Source organism: Eubalaena glacialis, chromosome Y (genome assembly GCF_028564815.1).
Source record: "Eubalaena glacialis isolate mEubGla1 chromosome Y, mEubGla1.1.hap2.+ XY, whole genome shotgun sequence".
In the NCBI taxonomy this organism is placed as follows: Eukaryota; Metazoa; Chordata; class Mammalia; order Artiodactyla; family Balaenidae; genus Eubalaena; species Eubalaena glacialis.
In genome coordinates, this window is record NC_083737.1 from 2,058,600 (window position 1) to 2,067,477 (window position 8,878).

Consider the following 8,878-nt stretch of genomic DNA (forward strand, 5'->3'; position numbering starts at 1 on the left):
GCGAGCCACGTGGCAGAGCAGTTCTCCTGGGTGCCCTTACCCTCCTGCTCTCCAGCCGGGCGCCCCTTCCCAATAAAGTCTCTTGCTTTGTCAGCACTTGTGTCTCCTCGGACGATTCATTTCTGAATGTTAGACAAGAGCCCGCTCTCAGGCCCTGGAAGAGTCCCCTTCCTGCAACAGGAGGAAGGAAAGAGGGAGGGCAAGAGAACTCAGTAGGCATCATGAGTCCTAGCGGCGAGCAGCGCTCCCGAGGGGGAGGTAGGGGGGAGCCTCAGGCCCCTCCCTCAGGTGTCCATGGTCATAGGTGGTCATCATAGGGTCTGAGGGCCAGAGGGAATTCTGAAACAGCGTACGGTTCAAACATGCGCCTCACTGCCCCCATTGCTGACCATTCAGCCTCGGTCCATACATGTGATTTTGCACAGGGCTATCGACTTAGGTGCGAACGCTGTGTGTGTTAGCAAAAGTGTTCTCCCTCATCAGTGAATGCTACAAAGCTCATGCCAGAAGTTCCCTTTTCTTCTTAAGAACCTGAACCTGCATTTTACTCCTTTTGTAGGACTTTAAGACCTCTGTCCATTTCCTGAAGGTTGGTTTAAAAGTTAAATAATAAAAGCTGTACTTATATAATCTTGTAAGTCAACTATGCTTCAATAAAAATGTTTGAAACGCTGTAAATATGCTTCACGCTAATATGCACATTGCATTATGCTGAAATCAAATAAATCGATCTGGGGCATGGGTGTCTTTCCACATTCTCCTCGCTAGACAGCTGGAGGACCCATGGGGACACGCGACCATCCCCCATGGAGATCACTGGCCAGGATCCACACACACAATAAATGCTAGTAAGGCCTAACTGATTTCCTGTTTTCTACATAAAATCATCACACGTCGAGGTTCTCACATGCCTGCACACCACCACGAAGCGTCCTGCATGCCCCAGGAGGGGAAGGTCAGTGGCCTAGACCTCTTGGGGACCTGGGTGAAATGCAGATGCTGATTTAGGAGGGCCGGGTGGCACCTGGGGGTCCGCATCTTTGGCAAGGTCCCAGATGGTGCTGATGCCGTGGGTCTGTGGACCACTTTTGCCGTCTACCACAAACTCGCCTTGCTTTAAATGCCAGGAGAGGCGGGCTCACGCCTGTCGCCCTTTCTCTACCTTATTGAGGCCGTGGGCTCGATCATATTCTAACTGCACCTTACCATGGGTGACAGCTGAGGAAGGCTGGCAAAGGGTCCCCACGAGCCTGTGGCTGAAAGGTTCCTGTGATGCAGGGCTTTCAGCGCGAAAGTGGTAAAGTTGTAGGCACGCCAGGACAGCCTGGTCACTCGACGTAGGACAGAAGTAAGTAAAAGACCTGGGTTATCAATTTTTTAAAGAACAAAATAAAAGATAACATTCTACGATGGACTGAATGTTTGTGTCCCCCTAAAATTCATAGCTTGAAGCCCTAACCCCCAATGAGACGGTATTTGGAGGTGGGATCTTTGGGAGTTTACTTCTTTTTTTTTTTTTTCAAATTTATTTTTAATTGAAGTATAGTTGATTTACAATGCTGTGTTAATTTCTGCTGTACAGCAAAGTGACTCAGTTATACATCTATACATTCTTTTTCATATTCTTTTCCATTATGGTTTACCAGAGGATATTGAATATAGTTCCCTGTGCTATACAGTAGGGCCATGGGAGTTTACTTCTGATATCATTTCCAATTCCAGAGTTTTCCAACCCCAGGAAGCAATTCTCCAACACCAGTGGGGTGTCCTACAGTTCAGCTCAACTCTGACCTATCTACCCGGAGATAGCTTCAGATCCCACAGGGTAAGGGCTCCGTCCCACAAAGTCGCCCCCCTCCACCGAACACCTCCCCCTGCCCACACGCCTTAAGACATCAATCAAAAGTCCAGGCTGTCACCTGTGCATGTGACCAACCAGTTTTAGATCAGAGGTTCCTACAACCCACTCCTCGGGTTTGATTAATTTGCTACAGTGGCTCACAGAACTCAGGGAAACAGCTTACTTTACCGTTTACTGGTTTATTATAAAAGGACATGACTCCGGAACAGCCAGATGGAAGAGATGCACAGGGCAGGTATGGGGAAGGGGCAAGGAGCTTCCACGCCCTCTCTACGGCATAACCCTCCCAGCACCTCCACGGGGTTCACCAACCCAGAAGCTCCAAACCCGGGGTTTTTATGGAGGCTTCATTACACGGGCATATTGATTATATCATTGGCCACGTATGATTGATTCAACCTCCAGCCCCTCTCCCCTCCTCGGAGTTGGGGGTGAAACTGAACCTTCCCTCTAATCAGAAACTGAACCTTCCAACCCTCTAATCAGACAACTGGTTCCCCTGGCAACAAGTCCTCACAATTAGGGGCTTTGCAAAAGTCACCTCATTAACATAACAAAAGACACCTTGATCTCTTTCCTCACTTAGGAAATTCCAAAGGGTTTAGGAGTTGCCTGAAATGGAACAAAAGCTGTGACAAAGTGAGAGAGTGGCATGGACATATATACACTACCAAACGTAAAATAGATAGCTAGTGGGAAGCAACCGCATAGCACAGGGAGATCAGCTCGGTGCTTTGTGACCACCTAGAGGGGTGGGATAGGGAGGGTGGGATAGGGAGGGTGGGAGGGACGGAGATGCAAGAGGGAAGAGATATGGGAACATATGTAGATGTATAACTGATTCACTTTGTTATAAAGCAGAAACTAACACACCATTGTAAAGCAATTATACTCCAATAAAGATGTTAAAAAAAAAAAAAAGACCAGATATGTATTTCTTATAACTCACAGGGAAGTAATTAGGTTTAGATGAGGTCATGACAGTGGAGCCCCCATGATAAGAATAATGTCCTTATAAGAATAGACACCAGACGTCCACCCCCATCTTCCTACCCCATCTGAGGACACAGAGAGAAGGCAGTCATCCAAGAACCAAGAAGCAGTCTTTCCTCAGGAACTGAAGTCTGCCGCTACCCTGACCTCGGACTTCCAGCTTCCACAACAGCGAGAACTAAACGTCTGTTGTTTAAGCAGCCCGGTCCATACCTTGTTAGAGCAGCCCAAGCTGACTAACACAATTTCTTAGTAAGCGTCTCTCACCAACAACAAGGAATTTACAAGTCTCTGAAACTGACAGACAACTACCCTTGGCACTTACCTAAAAGGTCATGAGTGCTTAAGTTTTTATTATTGTGTGCTGTTTAGAGTTTGATCTTATTAAATAGAAAGAATATATATGTTTATGTATATTTACACTTTATATACGCATATACCTTATATATGGATGGATATACTTTATGTATATTTATATCCATCCATACATAAGGAATACAAATATATATATCTAAAATATATTATATATATAACAGATATGCCATTATATGGATATATAAAGAGTGTCAAAGTTTCACTCAAGACACCAGTACTTTGATGTCTGTCCTCCATCTGCTGCACCTGAAAATTTCAAGCTGCTCCCATGTGACTGCTCCAGCTCAAGGAAAGTTGAGCATGGAACCCTTGCAACTGGAGAAGGCGTCCTGGCATCTCCAAGCTCACCGCAAAGCCCGACTGGTCCTGCCACCAGCAGCCCCAAATGTTCCTCAGGTCTTGAATCAACACAGCCCTTTGAGACTCAGCTCAGGCGCTGTGGGGCTTTGCAAGTGTAACCTGCAGGACAGGCATCAGCCGTGAATTTCACACATCCTAGGACCAGGGTAGACGGAACTAGGGAAGGAAATCAGGGCTGCTGAGCGCAAACTGCAGGCCTGGGACTGCTTCCAAAGATAACTTGGGCTCCAAGCAGCTTTCTAAATACAGCACACAAAGCAAACACGTAGACGGAAGAACCAAGACAGCAAAATAAGAAAGCTGAAATAAGTTAGGACAGTACAGAGAGTGGCATATATACATATATGTATATATGTGTTTTCTTTTACAATAAATGGCATGTGTAAGTTTATACATTGTGTGGGAAAGGATCGTCTTTTTATTTGTGCCATCAGACATGAGTTTTCGACACCATCGTATTACAGTTTACTGGATTGTCTGTTGTTGCATTTTAAAGTTGTCAGGAAAAGTAAGCTATCGTGCCACAGGGAAAAGACAATTTTGCAAAAATAAAATGTAATTCATGGAAAGAAAGCCATCCTCCCTCTTCGTAGAAGTTCTGTGTGTATCCATCTCTGACTGTTAGAATTATGAAAAGCTAAACAGGACCTAATGACCTGTGTAGAAACTATTTTAATAGAACACATTTTCATTTTTTTTCAATCTACCTTGTGACAAAGAAGCATTACTCAGTTTTCTTGTCGTTGTTGTTGTTTTGAAGCGAAAGGCACCTTCCATCGTGTACAAGAGATGTTTCTGAAGAGTGTGGAAAATAATACTTCAAAAAAAAATGATCTGAGCCATGTTTTCACGCCTTGTGGGAGAAGTTCCCCAATGCATCTCTTCCACAACTGCCATGAGATTTTGTCAGCTTAGCCGCTGTGAAGGGGGAACCCTCTGCCAGCACCTTGGTTCCTGGAAGTGAACAAACTGGATTGTCCGCCCAGACATGCCCAGTGTGGCAGCCACGGCACCAGGGCAAGGCGGACGCTCTCCAAGGATCTCTGTACCAGGATGTCTGATGCCTTCATCACCTGTATCTATGTGTTTGCTTATTTTTGCAGCAAATCTTTAGGAAGCTTCAAAACCCAGGCACCTCCCTAAGCTCCTTCTAAGGAGCCAACTTTTCCTAACATAGAGATCTCCTGCATTATCCTTGCTGTTTCCAATTCTTCACCCTTGCGTTGGAGGGTTTTTTTTCTCCCTTTTAAAAATGTTCCTTTTGGGGGGCGGAGTCACGACGGCGGACTGGACTTGGAGGACGCAGAATTCGCGTCTCTGCGCAACTAGGGCACCTACCAGGTACCGGTGGGGGGGCCACGGACACCTAAGGGGATGGGAGGAACCCCCAGCGGCCGGGTAGGGAGTGAGGGAGTGATGGGGGGAGGAGAAGAGGTGGGACGGGACTGGGGCCCCTGAGGGGCGGCTGGGGGAAGGGAAGAGATCCCTTGCCCGAAGGGGGAAATTGGGGAACCACTGGGAGGGCAGAGGATCAGAAGGGAGCGTGGCCAGGTTTCGCCTGCCCGGGAGCCTATGGAGATCCCAGGCCTGATCCTCTGCCCACCTAGGCCCTCTCCAGCCACGAGGGTCCTGAGGGAGAGGGAGGGAGGGAAGGGGGAGCACAAGTAAAGGCCGGACCTCCGGGACCGGCACCCGCTGAGGGGCGGCTGGGGGAGGGGAGGAGTTCCTGCACCCAGCGGGACCCACCTGTGGTTCAGGGTCCAGCGGGGATGGGGGAGACCCTGGGGGAGTGGGGGGGTGCGGAGGAGCGTAAGGGAATGCAGCCGGCACTCTCTCTGTCCACTTAGCACTGGGGAGCCTGTTGGGCTGCTGGGCCTAATCCTCTGCCCTCGGAGCCTCCCTCCTGCCACTCAGAGCCCAAGCCCCGCCCCTGCACCCCACCCAGGGCCTGACCTCTACACTCGGAGACGCCCTCTGAGACCCCCTCCAATGTGCTGGACCTAAACCCCACCCACACACCTCACCCAGGGCCCTACCCCGAAACTCCACTCCAGAGGCCCTCCTTTCCACGTGCTGCCTCTCCCCTTCTGCGCAGGTCCTGAGCAGAGGCCCCGCCCCACGCTAAACCCCACCCCTGCCTAAGTTTCACCCCCACCTCAACTCCACATCCATAGCCAAGGCTTTTGGTTTTTTTTTTTTCCCCTCTTTTAGATTGGGGTTGTGTTTTACTTTGTTGATTCATTGTTGTTGATTCATTTATATCTTTATTTTTTCTAATAAATCTTTTCTTTAAAAAAAATTTTTTTTTAATTAATTAATTTTGTTTGGGCTGCGTTGGGTCTTTGTTGCTGTGCGTGGTCTTTCTCTAGTTGTGGCGAGCGGGGCCTACTCTTCGTTGCAGTGCCCGGGCTTCTCATTGCTGTGCCTTCTCTTGTTGCAGAGCACGGGCTCTAGGTGCGTGGGCTTCAGTAGTTGTGGCACGTGGGCTCAGTAGTTGTGGCCCGCAGGCTCCACAGTGCAGGCTCAGCAGTTGTTGCACACGGGCTTAGTCGCTCCACGGCATGTGGGATCTTCCCGGACCAGGGCTTGAACCCGTGTCCCCTGCCTTGGCAGGCAGATTCTTAACCACTGCGCCACCAAGGAAGCCCAAAATATTTTATTTTTCTAATTTTATTTTATTCTTTATACTTTGTTATTGTTCTGCTCCTTTTGGCTTGTTCCCCCCCCCCTTTTTTTTTTCTTTTTTCTGTTGAGGTCTTGTTTTACAATGTTGCAATTATTTCAATTATATTTTTATTTTTCCTAATATATTTTTTATCTTTCTAATTTTATTTTGTTTTTTATTCTTTGTTATTGTACTGCTCCTTTTTTTTCTTTTTTCTTTTTCTTTTTTTTTTGTGACACCGTGCAGCTTGCAGGATCTTGGTTCCCAGGATGGAGCTTGGGCCCGAGCTCCTGTGGTTGGAGCTCCAAGTCCAAACCACTGGACTAATAAAGAACCCCAGACCCCAGGGAATATCAATCAGAGTGAGGCCTCCTGGATGTCCTCATCTCAGCACCAACACCCGGCTCTATCCAACTGCCTGCAAACTCAAGTGCTGGACGCCTCAGACCAAACAACCAGTAAGACAGGAATACAGCCCCACCCATCAAAAAAAAGAAAAGAAACTACAAAAGAATATGTTACAGGTGAGGGAGTAACGTAAAAACCTACATGACCAAATAAATGAAGATGAAATAAGTAACCTACCTGAAAAAGAATTCGGAATAATGATAGTAAAGATGATCCCAAATCTCGGAAACAGAATGGAGAAAACACAAGAAACTTTTAACAAGGATCTAGAAGAACTAAAGAGCAAACAGACAGTGATGAACAACACAAAAACTGAAATTAAAAATACTCTAGAAGGAATCAATAGCAGAATAACTGAGGCAGAAGAACGGATAAGTGAGCTGGAAGAGAAAATGGTGGAAATAACTGCCAGGGAGCCGAATAAAGAAAAAAGAATGAAAAGAACTGAGGACAGTCTCAGAGACCTCTGGGACAACATTAAACGCACCAACATTCGAATTATAGGGGTCCCAGAAGAAGAAGAGAAAAAGAAAGGGTCTGAAAAAATATTTGAAGAGATCTTCCCTAACATGGAAAAGGAACTAGTCAATCAAGTCCAGGAAGTGCAGAGAGTCCGATACAGGATAAACCCAAAGAGAAACATGCCAAGACACATATTAATAAAACTTTCAAAAATTAAATACAAAGAAAAATTATTAAAAGCAGCAAGGGAAAAGCAACAAATAACATAAAAGGGAATCCCCATAAGGTAAACAGCTGATCTTTCAGCAGAAACTCTGCAAGCCAGAAGGGAGTGGCAGGACATATTTAAAGTGATGAAAGGGAAATACCTACAACCAAGATTACTCTACCCAGCAAGGATCTCATTCAGATTCGATGGAGAAATCAAAAGCTTTACAGACAAGCAAAAGATAAGAGAATTCAGCACCACCAAACCAGCTCTACAGCAAATACTAAAGGAACTTCTCTAAGTGGGAAACACAACAGAAGAAAAAGATGCACAAAAACAAACCCAAATCAATTAAGAAAACGGTAATAGGAACATACATATCGATAATCACCTTGAATGTAAATGGATTAAATGCTCCAATCAAAAAACACAGACTGGCTGAATGGATACAAAAACAAGACCCTTATATATGCTGTCTACAAGACACCCACTTCAGACATAGGGACATATACAGACTGAAAGTGAGGGGATGGAAAAAGATAATCCATGCAAATGGAAATCACAAGAAAGCTGGAGCAGCAATACTCATAACAGATAAAATGGACTTTAAAATAAAGACTGTTACAAGAGGTAAGCAAGGACACTGCATAATGATCACGGGATCAATCCAACAAGAAAACATAACAATTGAAAAATATTTATGCACCCAACATAAGAGCACCTCAATACATAAGGCAAATGCTAACAGCCATAAAAGGAGAAATCGAGAGTAACACAATAATATTGGGGGACTTTAACACCCCACTTACACCAATAGACAGACCATCCAGACAGAAAATAAATAAGGAAACACAAGCTTTAAATGACACAATAGACCAGATAGATTTAATTGATATTTTTAGGACATTCCACCCAAAAGTGGAAGAATACAATTTTTTCTCAAGTGCACATGGAACGTTCTCCAGAATACATCACATCTTGGGTCACAAATAAAGCCTTGGAAAATTTAAGAAAATTGAAATCGTATCAAGCAACTTTTCTGACCACAAAGCTATGAGATTAGAAATCAATTACTGGAAAAAAAAAAAAACAGTGAAAAACACAAATACATGGAGGCTAAACAGTGTACTGCTAACTAACGAAGAGATCACTGAAGAAATCAAAGAATAAATCAGAAAATACTTAGAAAAAAGCAACAACAGAAACATGACGATCCAAAACCTACGGGATGCAGCAAAAGCATCTCTAAGAGGGAAATTCATAAAATTCAAGCTCACCTCAAGAAACAAGAAAAACCTCAAATAAACAATCTAACTTTACACCTGAAGCAATTAGAAAAAGAAGAGCAAAGAAAACCCGAAGTTAACAGAAGGAAAGAAATCATAAAGATCAGATCAGAAATAAATGAAAAAGAAATGAAGGAAACAATAGAAAAGATCAATCAAAACTAAAAGATGGTTCTCTGAGAAGATAAACAAAACTGATAAACCTTTAGCCAGACTCATCAAGAAAAAAAGGAAGAGGACTCAATTAGTAAAATTAGAAA